This window comes from Chiloscyllium plagiosum, chromosome 20, assembly GCF_004010195.1.
Source record: "Chiloscyllium plagiosum isolate BGI_BamShark_2017 chromosome 20, ASM401019v2, whole genome shotgun sequence".
Lineage (NCBI taxonomy): Eukaryota > Metazoa > Chordata > Chondrichthyes > Orectolobiformes > Hemiscylliidae > Chiloscyllium > Chiloscyllium plagiosum.
In genome coordinates this window covers 28,695,721-28,719,398 of record NC_057729.1, presented here as the reverse complement: position 1 = coordinate 28,719,398, position 23,678 = coordinate 28,695,721, and the positions used below count along the sequence as shown (strand labels likewise).

General features: G+C 39.8%; 1 protein-coding gene and 1 long non-coding RNA gene across 4 annotated transcripts in view; one reads left to right on the top strand and one right to left on the bottom strand.

Moving 5' to 3' along the window:
* kcnb1 (potassium voltage-gated channel, Shab-related subfamily, member 1) overlaps nt 1–23,678 on the top strand; it is a 360,002-nt gene that overhangs the window by 212,621 nt on the left and 123,703 nt on the right. The window lies entirely within an intron of this gene.
* On the bottom strand, nt 876–23,678 carry LOC122560118. Its single transcript, XR_006314645.1, has 3 exons — nt 23,562–23,678; nt 4,465–4,575; nt 876–1,919 (listed from the first exon to the last, which is right to left on the bottom strand). It is a non-coding gene; the product is annotated as an uncharacterized LOC122560118 (long non-coding RNA).

Below are 23,678 nucleotides of genomic sequence, written 5' to 3'. Positions count from 1 at the left end.
ATAAAAACACAGTCAGAGAATGAGTCATTTATTGCAGTGTAGTAGTAGGCAGGTCCTGTGATGTTAGAATAAATCAAACTATTTGTGCCAATATGTACTATCCAGCTTCAAGGTTTATTGTTGAAACATGCATTTACATGACAGTTGAAAAATGATTTAAAAGTCTCACGAATCACTGTCAATCTCAGATTCTCATTAACTGAAGGCTGTTCAATATTAAAAGACAAATATAAATCAACAAAATGAAAAGTAATATACGGAATTATTGTTCCACTGATGTAGATGGATCAACTAATATAAGATGAACCTTGTACCACTCCCAGAAGCAGAAAACAAGGCAGGTGGGGAAATTGTGAGAAGTCCCAAAGGTGGAATGAAATCTAGCATTTAATTTCTCTGAACTTTAAAGACATCTTTGCATATATTTGCATCTCATAAATGCATATTAAAAGACTAAACTACAAGAATTAAAATACCCTTCCCAATTATGTTCTCTAAGAGCAAGCAATATGTAGCTACACCAATTCCAGTCTGCGTGTAGGAAGCATGCAGTAAGTGAGATGCTGTACTTGCTGGACTTTGCAATGAGTAACCACTACTTTGTCCTCTTTGGGGACCATCCTGCCATTAGCACAATTGAAATTACTTGGCGATCATCCCAGTTGTATGAGTCATAAAGCCTATCTGATAGAAGAGTGTGGAGTGTAATGGACATGGGTCAAGGAGATTGGCCAAGGGAAGCACAATGACAGGGGCATGGTGGAAGGGCCAGCTGCTGTTTTGTGGCAGTTCTCCACTTCAAGACTCTGAGTAAAATCAGAACACTGCAGATGCTGGAAATCTGAAACAAATAGAGAGATGCTGTAGAAACTCAGCACTGTAGAAACTGGCAGCATCAGTGGAGACAGAAATAGAGTTGCTCTTTCAAGTCTTCTTCAGAACTAAAGAAGAGTCATGCCAGACTTGAAGCAGTAACACTCTTTCTGTCTCCACAGGTGTTGCCTGAGTTTCTTCATCAATTTCTGTGTTTGTCTGTGAGACTAAGAAATGTTTTTTTACAGGGAATGAATGCCTTCCTGGAGGCAATTTAAATATGATGCCACGACCTTCAACCCCTGAAGGTAATGCTGGGAGTGTCAATTTCCTGTCTACCTTGTAATAGGTTTTGCCATGCTTCTCATTTGTGTGTACGTAATGAACTGAGAACCATGTTATTGCATGAAAAAGGCTGGCCTGCCATAAGCAGACATGACACTCGCTTCCATGTATGCCACTGAAGTTAAGAGTGCATAATGGAAAACTCCACATATAGACCCCATATACAAACAAAAAAGCAGTGAATTAAAATAGTTTGCAACCAATGTGTTTGTAGTATAATTTTTGAAATCAACTGAGCATTCATTTCTCTTGATAGACCAAAAATAGAACAATTAATATCAAGAATGCCCATAGAAAGACAGGTTATATTCCTTTCCATTATTATGAATTTGAGTTACATAGTATAATTTAATTTAAAATATCATTTGTTTCATATTCTTTGAAAAATGACAAAGTGTACACAAACTACACAATGAAAATCTTCAGTTCTTCCAAATCTGATATAGTGAAGCAAAAATCAAATACATGAAAGGGTAAATGCAGTACTGGCTGATCAAATATCATTCATAAAGTATAATAGGAAAATACTAATACACTACCAATGGAATATCTGACTTAAGGACAGATTCTATTTTATACAAACCAAATAGTAAAAATAGTAAATAACCAAGTCAGGAACAAGGAAATAAACTTTAATGTTACCCAATTTCATTTGAGGGTAACTGATTTTAATGGGAAACCTCTCATTTGTCTTCAAATCAAATTTATTAACTGGCACAACAACAGAGGTTGCTGGAAAAGGTCAGCAGGTCTGGCAGCATCTGTGAAGAGAAATCAGAGTTAACGTTTTGAGCCTGATGATCTTTCCTATTAACTGACTCACTAGTTTACATAAGGATATAATTGGGGAGATTTTTATAAATTAGACTTTGCAGAATAGTGTGTTATGTGACAGCAAATGACAATGAGAATTTAGAAAGGGAAGGTCAAAACATCCCAAATGATTTTCCATCCATTCGTTTAGCCAGTAATGCTAAATAGTAAAATTGAACCTAAGGTTTAAGCAAATGCCCCTGTTTTTTTGGATGGAGGAATTGCAGTGTGCAATGAAGACATATCTGTAAGTATTGTAATGACCTTCACCACTTCAGAGGAACAGGAAACTTCTTGTAAAATAAATACTTACTCTGATTAGAGAAATAAAGTAGGTTATAGGAGAATGTACTCCCTTGATGGCATCTCATATAAAGACATACTCATGTTCTACAAAATTGTATCTACTGACAAGATAATTGCACGTTCAATTCCTGGTCCGTACCAATTCAGAGCTGTCAGATAGAATAAGAAGTGCTGCTATATTTGACTTCTATATGCCTGGTCTAAGAAGAAAGAAATTCATGAGACTATTTATTCTGGACACTATTTAGTGACCCCAATGGAAAATGTGCATTTTCCAAACATCAGGTGAGAGTATTAGGAGAAGATTTCTTGTGTTAATTGTAACCCTTGGTAAATTTACTCAAGTAGATAGCAAGAATCCTTCTACCCCACCACCAAAGTGGAAACGATGCCCTTCACAGTTCAACACCCTGACAATAGTATTGTGCAAGCTAATGCATGAATGTTGGTCACTTGGCTGAAGGACTGGATGATAATCAACCATACATATAAAGTTGGTGATAGAGATATTTATAGGCAAGAAAATGAAAAGCAAGTTGACGACCCTAACAGAAACTCTGAACAATGATATACATTAACTTACTCATAACCAGTGGTGGGAATGCTTTTCTTTAGTTTGCATGTTTGACTCAGCAGGAAATGTGAAGATTATAATCTTAAATATTTTAATGTTTTCTTTATTTTCCCCTGTGTTAACCCAATATTTTTTGTATATCCTTGCATCTCTTTCTATACCTGACTCAACATTGAATTCACCCACCTCAAATCCCAGTTCTACGTTCAGACTTTGCCCAGTTCATTTCCTAATTTTGCATTTCATTTGGCTGAGGAGATACACAATTATTTTGTCACAGATGCTTGTAGGGAATGACATGTCCAACTCTCTTCTGCAGCAAGTTGCGGGACACAATCGACATTAAATGGACAAGGTGAAGTCTAACTAACAGTAGGCCCTTTTCATTGGGCTGCTCCAATAGTACTTGGACAATTAACTCTAATTCAACTATGTTACTAATGCTTTATCCAAAGATTTTTTCTGTCATCAGTGCATATATTTAAAAACTAATTGCATTTGTTGATGTTTTGCTCAGTTTTCATTCTATTCAATCAATCACATGGGAGGTCTGACATGTAAACCTTGCACCATAATGCATGGCTTTTGAAGCTGATCTTTTTGTATCAGAATGCTGCTGACAAGGCTGGCATTTATGACCCTTCCCTGATAAAGTGAGACTGATCCTCCTCTTCAATTTCTGCAGTCCATGTAGTGGAATTGCTCCAGTGCATAGTTAAGGAATGAGTTCCTTTCTTTTGACCTGGCAGCAATGAAGGAACAATGGTTTTGTTCATATCGAAATGGCGTATGACTTGATGAGGAACTCATGCTCCTGATGCCCTCATCCTTCTGGGTGGTAGAAGTCTCAGATTTGAGGTCTATCGATAGTATTCCATATTTATCAGTGCTAGAGGGAATAGTAGAAGCTTTGTCCTATGTGCTGTGGGACTGCTTTTTGATGCACCATGAAGTGGATTCCATCATATTTCTGATATGTGTCTGGTAGATGCAAAAGAGATTTGGACGAGTCAGAAAATGATCTAATCAACACCGAGTACCCAGCCTCTAATATGCTGTAGTAGATGATCTAGTTGAACTCTCTGTCAGTAATGATTCAGGATGATGATGGTGGGGAGTGCCCAGTGATTGTAATATTGCTGAATATCCAGGGAAGTTAGTTAGGCTTTTTCATTTTGGAAATGGTCATTGTCTGGCACATCTGTGACATGGATGAAACTTGTCATAAACTTTGTTATGACCCACTGGCAATGCATTGGAAATCAAGCTCTACTATTCCTGGAGTCATTGCAAATCTGAAAAGATTTAGTTAAACTATCCAATTTAACTGAAAGACTCAGGCCAAACAAAAAAATCATGAGATTTGTATACTTAATCAGAAGGGGACCTTTTATTATGAAAAAATTGTCTATAACTGATGCTTTACCAACTTAAAGCTCTATGATGCTACCATTTCTTTAAAAAAGGCATTTATATGGACAGACACACAAAAAGATATCAGTTCTAAGGGTAAAAAAAACACACGAATAATGCAATTTGATAGTATAGGATAGTCCAGAGTACAGGATTCATTGAAAGGTTTTAGTTTGATAACATCCAGTCTCTTTCATTACCTTTTCAGTCCTTTGTTGACAGCATGAGGATGTTTTCACCAAAGTTCAATCTTTCAGTCACTAGTTGAGAATTGATCATTCGATTATCCTGGAAGGCTTTCTTTTCTCTTTCTTCAACAGGAATATGGAAAAAAATCAGTTTACAGGAAAGGGAGGGTGGAAAAGCTATCAGGAGCTGGATATGCAAGAGGGAGTGAGCGAGAGAGAGGTACCTTGATACTTTCCTTCAGAGGCTGGGTTCTTTGTGCTGTCCTCGTTTGCACACAATACCAGTTTCCTCCTGAGAGGCCAGTCCAAACATTGGTGTTAAGTGTAAGTCTCTCACAGTCACCCCAATTGGTCAATGGAAAGGCCAACCAACAATGCCTAGATGCTGTCCAGTTTTTGTTCAATGCAGTCAAACCCTAGAATTTTACATGTAAGACTACAAATAGAGCTGAGTGTTGTGCATCTCCTTATGATGGGGTGATAGTCATTGATGCGACATCTTAAGATAATCTGACACTACTGCAATACTGCTGAATAATTAACTCCTGCTCCCCAATGACTTCACTTTCATTAGAGCTGTTATGCATCACAGTCAATCAAAGCTGTCAATTGATGACATGCACTCACCTCAGGATGTGTTCATGTTTGGGCCAAGGCAGTAACGATGTCTTGAGAAAAATAGTTCTGATAAAAGCCAAAGTGGGCATCAATGAGCGGGTTAATGATAAATGCCACTCTCTAGTGATTATGTCAACTCTTTCTATCATTTCAATGATTGGGAGTAGGTTAATAGGCAAATAATTAGCTCAGTTGGATTCGTCTTGCTTCTGTTGACCTTTTTCATTTAGGTCTTCATGTTTTTAATTTACTGTCATGCATATTAACCTATTCACTATAAAATGGTCCCAAGTGATGTTGTTACAAAATTACAATATATTACTATGCATTAACTCCCTATTAAACAAACCAGCTGATTCTCCCTCCCACTGACTTCAGCATAGAAAAAAATTCTTGTGTGGTGCTTAATGGGTGCTGATATAAAATGATTTATTTAACTACACATATTTAAGAATGTAGTTATCTTAGTCAATAAGTACAATACACAGATCATAACAAAAGGAAAGGCTGGTAGGTGTAGGGAAGGCTGGATGACTAAAGAAATTGAGGGTTTGGTTAAGAAAAAGAAGGAAACATATGTCAGGTATAGACAGGATAGGTTGAGTGAATCCTTAGAAAAGTATAAAGGCAGTAGGAGTATACTTAAGAGAGAAATCAGGGGGGCAAAAAGAGGACATGAGATAGCTTTGGCAAATAGGGTTAAGGAGAATCCAAAGGGCTTTTACAAATACATTAAGGACTAAAGGGTAACTAGGGAGAGAATAGAGCTCCTCAAAGGTCAATAAGGCAACCTTTGTGTGGAGTCGCAGGAGATGAGGGAGATACTAAACAAGTATTTTGCATCAGTGCTTATTGTGAAAGGACATGGAAGATATAGAATGTAGGAAAATAAATGGTGACATCTTGAAAAATGCCCATACTTCAGAGGAGGAAGTGCTGAATGTCTTGAAATGCACAAAAATGTATTCATCCCCAGGTCCTGATCAGGTGTACCTGAGAAGTCTGTGGGAAGCTAGGGAAGCGATTGCTGGGGCCTCTTGCTGAGATATGTGTACCATCGATAGTCACAGGTGAGGTGCTGGAAGACGGAGATTGGCTAACGTGGTGCCACTATTTAACAAAGTTGGTAAGGACAAGCCAGGGAACTATAGACTGTGAGCCTGACATCGGGGGTGGGCAAGTTATTGGAGGGAATCCTGAGGGACAGGATGTACATGTATTTGGAAACACAAGGACAGATTAGGGATAGTCAGCATGGCTTTGTGCTTGGGAAATCATGTCTCACAAACTTGATTGAGATTTTTGAAGAAGTAACAAAGAGGATTGATGAGGGAAGAGTATTAGACGTGAACTATATGGACTTCAGTAAGGCGTTCGACAAGGTTCCCCATGGGAGACTGATTAGTAAGGTTAGATGTCATGGAATACAGGGAGAACTAACCATTTGGATACAGAACTGGCTCAAAGGTAGAAAACAGAGGGTGGTGGTGGAGGGTTGTTTTTCAGACTGGAGGCCTGTGACCAGTGGAGTGCCACAAGGATCGGTGCTGGGTTCACTACTTTTCGTCATTTATATAAATGATTTGGATATGAACATAGGGGGTATAGTTAGTAAGTTTGCAGATGACACCAAAATTGGAGGTGTAGTGGACAGCGAAGAAGATTATCTCAGATTACAACAGGATTTTGATCAGATGGGCCAATGGGCTGAGGAATGGCAGATGGAGCTTAAGTTAGAAAAATGCAAGGTGCTGCATTTTGGAAAGCAAATCTTAGCAGGACTTATACACTTAATGGTAAGGTTCTCGGGTGTGTTGCTGAACAACAAAACCTTGAAGTGCAGGTTCATAGCTCCTTGAAAGTAGAGTCGCAGCTGGATAGGATAGTGAAGAAGGCATTTCGTATGCTTTCCTTATTGGTCAGAGTATTGAGTACAGGAGTTGGGAGGTCATGTTGCGGCTGTACAGGATATTGGTTAGGCCACTTTTGGAGTATTATGTCAATTCTGGTCTCCTTCCTATTGGAAGGATGTTGTGAAACTTGAAAGGGTTCAGAAAAGATTTACAAGGGTGTTGCCAGGGTTGGAAGATTTGAGCTATAGGGAGACATTGAGTAGGCTGGGGCTGTTTTCTTTGGAGTGTCGGAGGCTGAGGGGTGACCTTATAGAGGTTTAAAAAATCATTGGGTCACAGATAGGATAAATAGACAAAGTCTTTTCCCTGGAGTCTGGGAGTCCAGAACTAGAGAGCATAGGTTTAGGGCGAGAGGGGAAAGATATAAAAGAGACTTAAGGGGTATCGTTTTCACACAGAGGGTGGTGCATGTATGGAATGAGCTGCTAGAGAAAGTGGTGGAGGTTGCTACAATTGCAACATTTAAAAGGCATCTGAACTTAAACATTCAGTAGTCCTTGCACTACCCAGCTACGCTACGCTTCAGCCATGATGGGTCTGTGTACAACCTCGGATCACCGGAGAAGGCCAAGGAATTTTTGGACTCTCTTAGATAAATTGTAAGAGTTAATTGATGTTGTTTCACCCTCCCCCCACTCCGGTTTACCCCCTTTTTTTTCTTTCTTTCATTACCTTACTGTTTAATATCATCTCTGGGGAGTGGGGAGTGGGGTTAATTTATTTGTTCTTCACTTAGTGATTTTCTCCCCTTTTTTAAAAATATATATATAGGTCGGGGGGCCTAGTTAATGTAGGTGGGGGGAGGTGGTTACCTCATCCTATTTTATCTCTATCTTTAGGAGTGGGGTTGTTTTCCCCTGTTATTTTGTATTGCTATATTTAATTATTATTTGTTGAGATTGTAATTTTATAGTTATGTATGTTCATACATGGTATTAACATATTTGAATTTTATTTATCCCATTGTGGGGTGCCTGAGTCAAGGGTGGGGCACTGGTTGGGAGAGGATATGATGGGCTTTTGGAAAGGAAGTGATGCCCCCTTTAACATGGCCAATTCACCTAACCTGCACATTTTTGGACTGTGGGAGGAAACCGGAGCACCCGGAGGAAACCCACGCAGACACAGGGAGAACGTGCAAACTCCACACAGTCAGTCGCCTGAGGCGGGAATTGAACCCGGGTCTCTGGCACTGTGAGGCAGCAGTTTTGGATAGGGTTTCTTCTCCTGAGGGGTCTCGGACTTGCCCGGATGTTTATGGTTAATCAGTTGATTAAATGGTGCACCTGGAGTGTCAAGGGGAATAATTCACCAGTCAAAAGGAAGAAAATATTATCAAACCTCAAGAAAGAAAGGGTTGATATAGCTCTCGTACAGGAGACACACTTATTGGATAAAGAACACTTGAAATTGCAACAGGGAAGAGATTATTTTCCGTTCTCTCTTTCTGTGCAGAGAAAAATATTCTAGTAAACTGGGTGGCTGAGGGCCCTCATGGACTTTCAAATTGGCACAGAATAATTATGAAATATACTCCCCCTGACTTCCTTACAAATATGGTGCACCAAAAAAATCGAATTATTCCATAAAATATGGCAGCTCTTCTTGAATTACACAAATACAGATATTTCGATCATCCGAACAAGGGCTTTTATTTAATTGAGATGGTCGACCTGGCTGGTACGGGGCCTCTTGGGAGAGGAATCCCACACAAATACGGGTTTTGTTATGATCTGATGTTAACACATTCCAAGCGTGTATTTCACTACTCAATTTCTGTGTTATCCGTCGTTTTTTTCTCTCGCTTGAATAAGGTAAGAGATTTAATCATCCACTCTGGTTAGTTGTAGGTAAGATGAGTAGTTAGTTGAGTTTTGTTTTTTTTTCTCCCGGTATTTCTTTTTTTCTGTTTGATAGATTTTGGTTATTATTTATTTAAGATATAATTGTATATCAATGTTTATACTTGGGTTTTTTTCTTTTTCTTTTGTAAACTTGTAAAAACATGTTAAATTTTCAATAAAAATATCTATTAAAAGGCATCTGGATGGGTATATGAGTAGGAAGGGTTTGGAGGGATATGGGCTGGGTGCAGGCAGGGAGGACTAGATTGGCATGGATGAGTTGGACCGAAGGGTCTATTTCTGTGCTATACATCTCTATGATTCTATAAAAGAAAACCTGTAAAAATACATCCAGGTCAGCGACAAGATATAAAGCTGTATGTTGGATTATCCCATCCCCTTGTTTAGAACTAGTAAAAAAAACTAGGTATGTTTTAATGAGGCATTCTAAGTGGCAAGAATTTGAACTTACAAAAATGTGCAGAATCACATAAATTAAACTAGAATATTTATTAGAAAAGGTTCTTGAAATGTACAATTTTCAGTTCAGTCACCTATTTGAATTTCACTGTGCCAGGCCGTGCCAATCAAAAATGAGGTATTCCCGAGAGAGAGAGAGAGAGAGAGAGGGGAATGCAATAGAGGCAGCTTATTGGATGTTATCACAAAACTTCTGGCTGACAGCAACGAACAACATTGGTGTTGATCTGGGCGCCTGCTTATGTGCCAGCAGCAGAGTCAATATAGGACAAATTAAAACAAAATACGTACATTCATTTACAGATATGGTAGAAAGTTAAATATCCAAGTGAAAATACAAGATGGGATCGTAATCAAGTGCAGTGATCAGATATCCAGCTTTTCCTTGTTAAACAGGAAAACATGAATAATGTTCCAAATTAAGAACTGCAGATGAAATAACAATTATGAAAAGTTTTGAAACGAAAACAAATTATTGGAAGAATAGCAGGTTCTAAAGAAGAGTCACTGGACCTGAAACATTAACTCTGCTTTCCCTTCACAGATGCTGCCAATCCTGCAGAGTTTCTCTCACAATTTCTGTTTTTGTTTCTAATTTCCAGTCTCTGCAGTTCTTTGATTTTTGACAAAATTTTTGGTGTACTCTCAGCTTCCAGATTGGTTTCAATAAGTGTCTTTTCCAATTTTATTTTATTTTACAATTGTGTTAATGTTCCAGATTAAAAACTGCAGAAGAACATAAAATCAGAAAGCCAAAAATCTATTATCCAAGAGCTTGATATATTCAATAACTGATATTCAGTAACTCCTAAGGCAATTGTCCAATAAAATTTTCTGCTTTACATTTCCTCTGTGCTTGCAACATGTATTCTTATATTTTGCTTTATCCCTGTTGTCGGGCCATCAGTAGAACTTAAAATTTTGTACTACAAGCTTTTCAATTCCTGGCACAAAGATGCAATAAACTTTTCAATTACAAACTGTGCATTACCACAGATTAAGACGACATCAAAAATTAAAGGATGTTGTCTTCTCAGTAGCTCAGCATACCAAGTTGCTGCATTGTCCTTGAAGGTAACAGGCATTCATGGTGCATCTAACCCCAGACAAAATTGATTTTCTCAGACAGAATTGAACTATAACATTTTAAAAATAGATCAATGCGGAAGTTGTTGTTCTACTATGACCAGGTGGTATTTTTAGCTCCAAGGTAACTCCCCAGAAATCACTTAGTTTGTTTAGTTACACAAGAATGCACAAAAACCTAAACTGAAATATCATTTTATTTTCCGGCATAGTTTTCATCAAAAATAACTAAATAGAAGACTTTTCAAATTTCTATTACAGCAATACTAGTCTGCTAGGTCTGCACTAGATTAATACATTTCCGTGGGCGGCACGGTGGCACAGTGGTTAGCACTGCTGCCTCACAGCGCCAGAGACCCGGGTTCAATTCCCGACTCAGGCGACTGACTGTGTGGAGTTTGCACATTCTCCCCGTGTCTGCGTGGGTTTCCTCCGGGTGCTCCGGTTTCCTCCCACAGTCCAAAGATGTGCAGGTCAGGTGAATTGGCCATGCTAAATTGCCCGTAGTGTTAGGTTAAAGGGGTAAATGTAGGGGTATGGGTGGGTTGCGCTTCGGCGGGTCGGTGTGGACTTGTTGGGCCGAAGGGCCTGTTTCCACACTGTAAGTAATCTAATCTAATGTAAGTAATCTAATCACATCTAAAACAACCCTGATTGTGTTTGAAAAAGAGACAGATTTCCTTCTTTGTTACCAACATTATTTCAATTGAACCCAATTGTACCAAATTTGAACCTGGGTTTGTGCACTACATAATTTCTCCCATCCAGTGCAGCATGCAAACGAATTGTTTCTATTCATTCATGGGATATGGTGTCGCACACTAGGCCAGCATTTATTGCCATCCCTAATTATCCTTGAGTCCATGTTAGTGAGCTGCCTTCTTGAACTATTGCAGTCAATGCAATGATCCATTGTACAATTAGGAAAGGAGTTCCTGGATTTTGACCTAGCAACAATGAAGGAACAGTGATATAGTTCCAAGTCAGGATGATGAGTGGCTTGGAGGGAACTTGTGGGTGATGATATTCCCATGCATCTGCTGCCCTTGACTTTCTCAGTTGTAGAAGTCACAAGTTTGGTAAGTTCTGAGCATCTTACAGGCAGTAGATATTACTGCCAATGCGTATCAGTGGTGAAGGCAAGGTATGTTGAAGGGGAAGGATGGGGTACAATCAAGAAGGCTATTTTATCTTGAATTGGTAAGATCTTGAGTGTATTCCATCATATTCCTGTGTTGTGCCTTGTAGATGGTGGACAGGCATTAAGGAGACAGGAGATGAGTTACATACTGCAGAATTTCCAGTCTCTGGCATGCTTTTGGAGTATAGTATTTATATGGTTAGTCTAGTTTAGTTTCTAGCCAATGGTAATGCCATTGAATGTAAAGGGAAATGGTTACATTTTCTCTTATTGGAGATGGCCATTGCCTGGCACTTCTGCTACAGAAGAATTAGTTGTTACTTATTAGCCCAACCTGGCTGTTGACCATGTTTTGCTGCCTATGGATATGGACTGCCCCAGCCTCTGAGAGGTGAATGGTACTGAGATTATCCAATCATCAATGAACATCCTGCTTTTGATCTTATGATGGAGGGAAGGTCACAAAAATATAGTGGAATTTGTCTTATCAAATTACATATTCAGTGACTCTTTAGTAGATGCTTTGGTTATTACATCTGGAGGATATTTGTATTAATAAAGAACACATGTTCCAAGCAGCTACACACAAAAATGTAAGGGTAGAAACTGAATGAAGTGCCACAGAATGAAATAAAAGGAAGAGTGGCCAAAACTTGACCAGAACAGTGAGTTTTGAAGGAGGGAGGGTGGTGGCTACACTGAGGGGAGTAACGAGAGAACTAGAGAACCTCGCTGGCTAGATGCACAAATATCGCAAAAGGAAGAAAAGATGATAGAATCAGAGAAGTGGAAATTTTAAGGAAAGGATGGGGCTGGAAATGACTACAGATATAAGAAGTGACAAATCCCTAAAGTTACAGGGGTACAAGATTGAAAATCTTGAATCTTGAAACATTCACAGAAAGGGTGTGAATGACAACTAAGATGGAGGAGAAGTGTTACCAAGATTTAGTGTGAGGTAGGATGCCGCAGCAGAGTTTATGATGAATTATGATTTATGGCAAGTGAAGTATAGGAAGCCAGGTGGGAGTAACTGGATTAAACAACTGTAAATTGCTTCACAAGATGCACTGAGGCAGAGAGGTGGGAGACACTGTTATAGTGGCATGAGGCAGTCTTTACGATGGAACTGATATAGGATTGGAAATTCACATTGACCCAATGGGTCATTAAAGGTCATGCTATTGTTGTTGTAGTTTTGACCAGCCTGAGACAGTTGATGAATGCCAGATGGAACAATGGCAGGGGCTCAATTAAAATGATTTGGTCTTTTTGATATTCAGCTACAAGACTTTATGGTTCATCCAGTTTTGGATGTTTGACAGTCTGGCAAATAGGCTTAACAGAGAGGTTAAAAAGAGGTTACAATTAGTGCCATGTGGAAGCCAGCAGAACTTTTATGAAATGTTCTCAGCATTTCCAGCAGTAAAGGGGCAATAAGAATAGAGGCGAACATTCGGAATGATGCAAACCGTACTGAAACAAAAGGTAAGCAGACTGGAATAAATATTCAGAATGATTTCTTGTTCCAAGTATTTGCCAGGAAAATCTTAAGCAAATGCCCTCCGTGAACAGAGATAATCTAATGAAAATTAAGAGCTGCATTAGAGATCCAATGGAATTCCTGGACAAGCTTAAATGACTGAAAACAAATAAGCTCAAAGCAGTGGATAGCAGTGATCTCAGTCTGGATGTGAGACTTGTCAACAATGAACAATCATTGAGAAGGAGTAACTAGATGCTAAGAAGGTACCAATAGTTAGGTAATAAGTGAATAGAATACCACATTTACTAAAGGCAACCAAAGCAGCATAGGTAGTACAGATTAATTAATATGATTCAAGATAGTGGAATTATTAGGAGTAAACATGACGACTATCTGTACAATGATAATCTGGTAAGTAATGATCAACTAAAGTTTAGAATGGAAATATCCTGCGGTTTTGACCATCTATCACCAACTTCCTCACCTAGGCAGCATCCCATCTCCTTACATGTGCTCCTGATTCATTTCCTGATGTGTCAAAATTTCCCTCCTTCACCCTCTTTATACCTTCCACATCCCAGGTTGCTACACCCAAACCAATCTTTGCGTACACCCTACCTCCCTGTCATAACAGTGACCACAGATACCCAGCCCCTTCATTCATTCACTGCCCTTCAGAAATGACTATGGTCCACTTTCCCTTGACCGTCATGGACAGACAGCCCCTACTGATGACTGATCGAACCTGTGACTGATCTCTGTGCATCTTCCTGACCTATCAAAGCCTGACTTTAATTGGATTGGATTACTCTGTGGACTACAGTGAGACAGAATCCTGAATTGGATTACTCTGTGGACTATAGTGAGACAGAATCCTGACCGAATCTGCTCCAGATGGATGTCTGACTGTTCCTGACTCTCTAGACTGATCAGGGATGCTGTCCTTGACAGACTGCACTTTGACAACTCTAAGTGGCATCGCTCGCCTTGACTTGACTAGAGACTATATCCCTTCCACTTTGAGACACGGCCATTTGGTTGAAGCACATGCACTGTATTTGCTGGTACACTACCTGTATATGCTGTAGCTGAGAGATTAGCATAGCACTGGATTGTTTAGCAAAATGTGTACATTCTTGCCTAATGAATGCCGACCAACATGACAAGCTACCTGGACCAGTGAGCCTTACTGTGAGCCTTTAATCTGCAGCTGAGGGGGCAAAATGATAAAAGGCAAGGTACAGATGTTGTGAACATCCAGGTAGTTGCTAAATGAGTGAGTATGAGGAGAGCAAGCGAGCACCCGTGAAATGCAGCCTGATTTAATCGTAGCTGGATACCTGTACCTGCACACATAGTGTCTTTGCAGCAGCATTCTGCTGAGATATATGTATCATTGATAGTCACAGGTGAGGTGCCAGAAAACTGGAGGTTGGCTAACATGGTGCCACTGTTTAAGAAGTCTGGAAAGGACAAGCCAGGGAACTATAGACCAGTGAGCCTGACCTCGGTGGTGGGCAAGTTGTTGGAGGGAATCCTGAGGGACAGGATGTACATGTATTTGGAAAGGCAAGGACTGATTAGGGATAGTCAACATGGCTTTGTACATGGGAAATCATGTCTCACAAACTTGATTGCGTTTTTGAAGAAGTAACAAAGAGGATTGATGAGGGCAGAGTGGTAGATGTGATCTATATGCATTTCAGTAAGGCGTTCAACAAGATTCCCCATGGAAGACTGGTTAGCAAGATTAGATCTCATGGAATAAAGGGAGAACTAATCATTTGGAAACAGAACTGGCTCAAAGGTAGAAGACAGAGGGTGGTGGTGGAGGGATGTTTTTCAGACTGGAGGCCTGTGACCAGTGGAGTGCCACAAGGATTGGTGCTGGGTCCTCTACTTTTTGTCCTCTACATAAATGATTTGGATGTGAACATAAGAGGTATATTTAGTAAGTTTGCAGATGACACCAAAATTGGAGGTGTAGCGGACAGCGAAGAAGGTTACCTCAGATTACAACAGGATCTTGATCAGATGGGCCAATGGGCTGAGAAGTGACAGATGGAGTTTAATTCAGATAAATGCGAGGGGCTGCATTTTGGGAAAGCAAATCTTAGCAGGGCTTATGGTCTTCTTCCTATCAGAAGGATGTTGTGAAACTTGAAAGGGTTCAGAAAACATTTACAAGGATGTTGCCAGGGTTGGAGGATTTGAGCTATGGGGAGAGGCTGAACAGGATGGGGCTGTTTTCCCTGGAACGTCGGCGGCTGAGGGGTGACTTTATAGATGTTTACAAAATTATGAGGGGCATGGATAGGATAAATAGACAAAGTTTTTTTCCCTTGGGTCGGGGAGTCCAGAACTAGAGGGCATAGGTTAGGGTGAGGGGGGGAAAGATATAAAAGAGACCTAAGGGGCAATTTTTTCATACAGAGGGTGGTACATTTATGGAATGAGCTGCCAGAGGAAATGGTGGAGGCTGGTACAATTGCCACATTTAAAAGTCATCTGGATGGATATATTGAATAGGAAGGGTTTGGAGGGTTATGGGCTGGGTGCTGGCAAGTGGGACTAGATTGGGTTGGACTGAAGGGTCTGTTTCCATGCTGTACATCTCTATGACTCTATGACAGTTACTGACTTGCTCCAGTGTGGTGCACAGTGCGGAAGTGTACTGTAATTAGGTCAGTCTGAATCTGACTTGTTTCAGATGCCAGGATCCACAAACATGGACTACCCTTGAGCGGTCCCTGTGACATTTGTGCTCAGTCTCTAAACTGGACATCCAGGTGAGTAAGTGTGAGCTAGAAGTGCCAGGTACTCTTTCTGACATTTATGTTGGGAATTCTGAGCATTCATTTTCGATCAATAAATGCTAGAGTAGAAAACTGTATAAAAATGAAGTGATATTAAATAATAATCAGGGTGATAATGAACAATAATTCCCCATTTATTTGAGGCTCACTAGTGAAAATCTCGAGTCAAAGTCTCACAATCAATTGGAAAATATGACTTGTTGCTTTTGACAGTGAGAAAGGCTTCATTCAGCTTCTCAGTGGTTCTCCCAAATTTCCATAGTCCATGGTGTTGAGGGCAATGGGAAATTCCACTCAATCCCATTCTCCTGCATTCTCCCTGTAACCCATGATCCCCTTGATACTCAAGAACCTATGTATCGCAGTCTTAAAATTTCTCAATGACCTGGCATCCACAGCCTTCTGTGGCAGTGAATTTCAAAGATTCACCACTCCCTGGCTAAAGAAGTTTCCTCTTATCTCAAAAAGGTTTTTTCAGAAAAGTTAATGAATTGCAACAAGCAGTTGATTTGGGCAAAGCAATTGAATTATTCCAAATGAGTTTAAAATCTGTAAGTGGCAGGACAATGTTTAATTAGACTGACCAATACAAAGCAACAACAAATGAATATAATGCTGACTAATACAAGGAAATCAATATAAGTCGGAGGAAACCATGCTGAAACGTATTTTACTCAGGCAATATCTTGAATATTGTGTTCAGTTCTAATTGCAAAGATACATACATAGATAAAAACAATGACTGCAGATGCTGGAAACCAGATTCTGGATTAGTGGTGCTGGAAAAACACAGCAGTCCAGGCAGCATCCGAGGAGCAGTAAAATCGACGTTTTGGGCAAAAGCCCTTCATCAGGAAGGGCTTTTCCAGCACCACTAATCCAAAGATACATACATGGCAGGCATGTAAGTTGAGGAAGTAGGTCAAAAGCAGCCACAAGGCTAATCACTAATATGTGGCATAGGAGTGACAAGCAAAAATTGTTTCTTCTTGACAAATAAATCCATTGGTAGGAGAGGCTAGGACCCGAGGGCACAGCCTTAGAGTAAAGGGAAGACCTTTTGGAACGGAGATAAAGAGAAACTTTTTCAGCCAGACAGTGGTAAATCTTTGGAATTCATTACCATAGAAGGCTGTGGAGGTCAGGTCATTGAGTAATTTTAAGACTGAGATGGATAGGTTATTGAATATCAAGGGGATCATGGGTTATAGGGAGAATGCAGGAGAATGGGGTTGAGAAACTTATCAGCCACAAGTGAATGGAGGAGCAGACTCAATGGGGTGAATGGCCTAATTTCTCCCCCTATGTCCTTTGGTCTTATGGTGAAAAAAAAAATTGAGGGATGGGGCATGAAAGAGAAAATATTGGCAGAAAGGAAATGAAATGAAAAAATGGCGTTTTCAGAGTTTCCTGAGTATTTGCTTCATGTCTAAATAGAGCTGAGCTCTGTTGCCTGGTTTTAACAGCAATTCTCCTAAACTTACTAGAAAATGAGTGATTGAAATGTTCTAAGTCCAAATTAATTCAACCATTTTGAGAGCTTTTGTATGCGCAAGCATTGATGCTGATCAGGCAAATCAAAGAACATGCAGCAATGAGTGATACAAGAATTATTTGCACTTTTGTAAATTGCATTCTATCATTACATCCTCAATAATGATTTAAATTACGTCTTACCTACTTATACCATCCATCTAGTCCTATCATGTTGTTTAGATATGGTTACATGCTATATTAGTGCAACGTTGACACCATTCCGAATTCTTGAGGAAGTGTTTAATATATATTTGTGTAATTGTAGATTTATGTACATAGGTTTCTTGGAAATACGTGATGGTTTTTGATCAATTAGGAACAAAGGAGCATTGGAAAGAATTCAAATTAGAATTGCAAAAATGTAATTGGTTCTTAAATCAACAAGCAATGAAAAAAAGTTGAAGGAGGTAAATTATAGAGTTGCTACACTGAGATGAATATTGATGCAATTTAGCTTGTTTTTCATAGCAGTACTGAGCTCGTGTACCACAAATCTAGAGCAAATGTCCACAATAATTTCTGGTTTAGAATGAACTTCTTGTTCTAAGAAACTTCACAAAGCTTTATCGGAGGGTATGTATACTTTGACGATAACTGAGAATTTCCAACGGATTCTTCCAACTGTAAAGGAACAGTAAGGGCAAGCATTTATTCCATTTCTCTGGGATTTCTGCCAAATTTATAGCAGATAATTGGGCAAATGTACTTTTTATGCCAATATCACTATACAAAGTAAAAGAAAAATTAAAGTGAAGGAAGTTCACACATGAAGTTGAGCAGATTAGTGCTTGTATAAAACAGTGCTATGAGCTGTATTACTCCAAAATCAGGGCCACTGTGACACTGGACTGAAACATGGAAAAACATCTGACTCCAAGTTGGGGCCTTCCTCTGGATTTTCATAACAGTACACAGTCAGTTTAGATCAAAGTTATGTCACACAGATGTTATAGTCATAAAGTCACCAGAGTCTTACCAGGCATTAGGGCTACTCACTCATTCGAGAGTGATCACAATTACCAGAGGGTGACCATGTCTCAGGTGAGGGGAAGAGGTTGAGAAGTAGAGTTATTCATGGTAATCTCAACTGATATGGGAATTGAGCCCACACTGTTGGCAACAGTCTGCATCATAAACCAGCCATTCAGCCAACTGAGCTAAACAACCCCTTGCTACAGTTATACTGCAGTCTAAATGGCAGGTAGAAAAACCTGGCAATTCTCTGCTCATTCATTGCATCATTTGATATGAACAGATGAGGAGGAGTGAATCCCCTTTCATCTTTTCAACTACCCGGTTATAACAAAGATTTTTAAAATTTCCTCTGCACACGGTTATTTCACACTTGCATTCAAACATTTTACTCATCAAAGTTAAGGAGCAATTATAAGATTTTCTTGGAATGAAAGAAAAACATAATTTTACGATTTGCTTTTCCCAAAAAAAGAAAAAAAATGACATCAAATATGCCCACAAACATAGGTATGAAAGGAAAGTGTATTTAGAACAATAGGCAACTAAAAAAGCAAGTCCTTGATTTCTTGAGGTATTAAGTTTTAACCTGAGATCACAATTGTTTAATTGATGTCTAGTATGTTCAGCAGTGGTAAAATTTATAGATATCCTTCCATTCTTGGTGTTTCTCCAATTTGATTTATCAACGGGCATGTTCTTCTGAGAGGCTGAAAGAAAGTGGGTGAGTGCGATAAGGTCAGGGTTAGTTCTGCTGTTATGATTCCATTTTGTTTCAGCTCTGTCTAAACAGTGTTTCCTGAAATTCAGTTCAATGTGTTTTGTGATGTCTGGCTTCATAGCTTTATTTTCAAACTGGATGATCTGCAGGTGTCTTTCATCCCAATTTGTGAAAGCTCCGTAAAATTGTGAAGCAGCCAGGGGATACAATCTGAGTTTCAATGCCCTTTTTATAACAATATTAATTTTAGCTGAAACTGATTTGTACTTATTGATGGCTTAGTAAGCCTGGCCCAACCTGATCAGGTGACATCTCTGGCCCACTTAAATCAAGTTTTTTACTACAGTAAAACAATTTTGAATCATATAAGATGATGGATATTAAAATCAGATGTTGGAAGTCAAAAATTGATGGTCTATTTTTATCACAGTATATTTGGCAAAGGAGTCTCATGACATCATCTGCAGAGTTGATTTATCAGCTGCCTATTTTGGACTTAGATTGTTACCAGCAGCCACAAACTGTTCCTTTTCAGATTTTTCAACATACTAGTCTATATTTCTTTTATTTCTTGAAAGTTATTGAAAGACAGAGTTTTTACAAAATGATAACCACACAGATTAATTTTATATGCAAATTGAAAATCCTCAGTAGACTTTCAGTCATATGCAAACTGCTTTGATTAGAGATTGAGCCTGATTTTATATTTTATTGAATAATATATAGTTTGCTTCAGTGAAATATATATGGAGGTTGACTTCGCTTGAAGCATTTGACAAGTATTCACTGGGCTGAGCAAGATCAGTATCTGTCTGTTACTGCAATGAAATCTGAGCTGCATGGAGTACTTAGCTTCTTTCACTTGCATAAACTGCTGGCACAAACTGGTATTATAAAGCCATTTATTGTTTGAAAGCCTGGAAAGCATATGAACTTACTGACTTTCAAACCCATGGTAGTGGAGGTCGGCAGTACATTCAATTGGGGATGTAGAATCTTGCATGGGCTAGCACTAGACCCAGGAGGAGACCTTCTGATAGCCTCCAGCGATCTTTTTAGGGACCAGTAGTTATGCTATTTAACATCTGTGCTAAAGACCCTGCCCGTGATCTACCCATTTGTACCTTAAAATTGCAGTCAGAGATGTTATGTTCCTTTAGCAAACTCCAGTTGACAATGTGATGGCCACATCAGTCTCCCAATTCAAGACCCTACTCAAACTGATACTAAAACACTTACATAAAAAAGGTGCAAAACCGATACAAAAACAATAAGATTTAAAAAACGATGAACAACCAGAAGCTATTTTCAACCACCATCATCCTGTTTCAGACAAGCAAGCTGGGTGGGCAGAAGGGGGAGGTCTTATTCACAGCTCTAGATTCCATTAGAATATAAGTAAAAGTTATGTTGTAAACATAAGCTATAAATTTAAATTGAAACATACAAAACATAACAAACTGTGTCCGTGAGACCAACTGGGATGTGGTTTGGAAGGTATAATGAGCCGATGGCCACCTTCTATGTTGTCCAGTTCCATGATTCTGTACTGCAAAAGTTATATTAAATCACTGAGTGAATGTCCATGGACTGTACTTGGATGATGTTTGACATGTTAGTCCAGCACTATGATACAAGATTGATTATGTTGGCTGTAGAAATCTTCCTCTCCAGTGTATTTATCAGAGATGCATGAAAACTCCTACTGGAAAAAAGAACAGATCTGACCTGACAAGGAATTACCCACAATGGTTGCAAGACAACAAAATAGAAATGGCAATTCAATGCTTGCATGTAATGGAACACACAATATAACCAAATAATAAAATTTTTACTATGTTCTGCCCTTTGTAGCAAGCTGCCAAAGAAAGCCTATACAAATATGTTACCAGTACACTAATTCATGATTCTAGGTAAAGTCCTGTATGGAGTAACAAGAGGGATTTCAAGTCTCCTTTCAACACACTGGTCTTGACTTTATCCAGGGCTTTGGGACCCACTAGTGTTCCTGAGCCCACAATTACCGCAAGCAAGATCAGCCAGAGTCAATCTTCAAGCTCGTTGTCCTAAGGCAGGATTCTTGAACCTGTAGGTCTAATCAGAAAGCCAGCAGCTCTGACCCAGCACCAGAGAATGGGGCTGTTGATGCAGTCTGGACGCTGCCAGAATGTCTCAACATGGTGGCACCCTCACTGACGCAGTGAATGGATCTAAGCTAACAACTGAAGCAGAATGGAGGGGAAATTCCTCATTGGTTTGGCCTCAGGTGCAATTGTGAGTATCCTTTTAGTGGCAAGAAGCCTCGAGCTCTGGTAGCATACACAGTCTGGCATAGGGAAACCAACTCCAAGAGGATGGTGGCCTTCTTCACCAGCAAAATGCCGCGCGGACTGTAGAATCACCCTTAATAGAGGCTGTTTGGTGGCCTGCTCTCAGCTTAGATCTAAGCCAGTCAGTTAGACAGCAAATAATAACACCTTTCCTTTTGAAAACCTAATAAAATGAATCAACAAGTAACAAACAGCTTCTTATAGGGCACAATCAAACTTATAAAGTAAACTTAAGAAGGTACAAATTAAAATGTTGCTGGTGTGGAGAATGTAGTTCAGATCCTCTAGTACTCACCGGTTAGAAAACCTCAATACCAGAATGGCCAAAAATCAGGTGTATGGGACTGAAGTACAAGTAAAGTTTAAGTGACATCCCCTTCAAAGAGTCAATGAAGTCTGTAAACATGCTCAGCTCATATAAATGTGAAACACTGACTTCTCAGGGCTAAAAAAATACAGGTGCCCTTGGAGACCCTGAACCACCTTAAGCTTTTATTTCACGGGAATCCTGCATTCAACATCCTTCACATCAAATGCCTGATGACAAAAGCATGGACTGCCATGTAGAGATCCTCCCACTGAAGATTCCTGCCACCTGAGAACCACAAGACAGAGCACCACTGTGTGTCCAGATGGCTACCAAGGAGATGAACTGAAAAGTGTACTGCAGAAACTCATACAGGAATGGGATGGATTAGTGGGGGTAGGTGTGCCAGGTGGCTGCATGATGGTTATGATGGCCTGGGAGGCAGGGCCATTATTTCTCCAGTGCCCCACCTCCTTACACATATGGCACCACATGCCATCCAACATCCAAAAGACACAGCAAAGTGACATCTCATAGGTGACATTGAAACCCTCTTCAATGTCCTCCTCCCAAACCTGATCTTGGCCTGGTGTAGCTCTGATAGGAAAAATCACCAGTGACAAAGGGTGGGACAATCAATAAAGTGACCTGCGAGATGCAGAGGAAAGAAGATCCCACCATTGCTGAGCCCCATTTCAAGGCCAGGTATACCACCCACTTTGTCATCAAAAGGAAGGTAATCTTTCAATACATTTTCAAGGGTGCAAAAATGACTGAGGGTCCAACAAACCGAACCACAAATTAATGCAGGCCTCAATTATAGAGACTTAGAGATGTACAGCATGGAAACAGACCCTTCAGTCCAACTCGTCCATGCCGAACAGATATTCTGACCCAATCTAGTCCCACCTGCCAGCACCTGGCCCATATCCCTCCAAACCCTTCCTATTCATATTGACATGTTCTGGTGTGCATAGATCTTATCCCAAGAATTTTGACTGTTAAGGTATTTGATGATGGTGCCACAGGAGCAGTGGGAGTGGGAGAAATCACTATTCCTCTGTAGACCTTTAAACACTGTCCCTGATGAAGATTGAGATGCCATTAGTTTGCAAGAGCCATCCCTCGTTCTGAATTGATGTAATTATAGAGGTCACCTCCCTGCCAGAATAGAGATGGGTAAAAGCTGGACAAAAGGAGTCAGGGAGGGAGGGAAGAAGGTAACAGATTGGGTGGAAGCCATAGTCCAGCAGCAAGTGATCATAGGTATCGGAGGTGTTCTCGTCATTCTATTGTGTGAAGTAGAAAGTAGTGTCGTCACCTGAGATAGTTGGAACTGCCCATACACAGAGTTCCAGCAAAGCACCTTCCTCTGGATGTTAGAAAGTCCTTACATTGATTCTCACTTCAGCAGTTTTTTAATTTTTGGAAATTCAGTCTGCACCCCTCCTCTTTCCCTTCTTCTGGATCCTCTCAAAGTTCTGGATGGTGCATTAGCACACCACAATTCAGTCCAACCAAACAGAGAAAACTGCGCGCTCTTCTTCCTCATTCAGTCTCACCACTCTGTTTAAGTCTATTTCTATAGAGTAAAGCTCTTCAGGTATAAACTTCCCATCCACAAAAATAAACCTTTCTTTTTGGATGGAGTTTGTTAACTACTCAATCTTGCAGCTCCTTCAGCTCATCAATCCTATCTGTTCCCCATCCATATTGACCTAGTCAATTAATTAATCAATTAACCACATCACTTTCTTAACCAATTGCTATATTAACGTCTACCCCATCGATTTGGCAGCTGATCAATTTCCGAGCTCAAGCCTGTGAATGCATTGCCAAGCTGTTGCAGTGTGGCTTACCTTTGTTTTTGTACCAGCTTTCCCCCCAACTCCACACCTCCTAGCTCATTACCAGAGGCCCAGGGAAATTCTGCCCATTACTTTTCACACAACAGAGTGAATCAAGATCAAAACTTA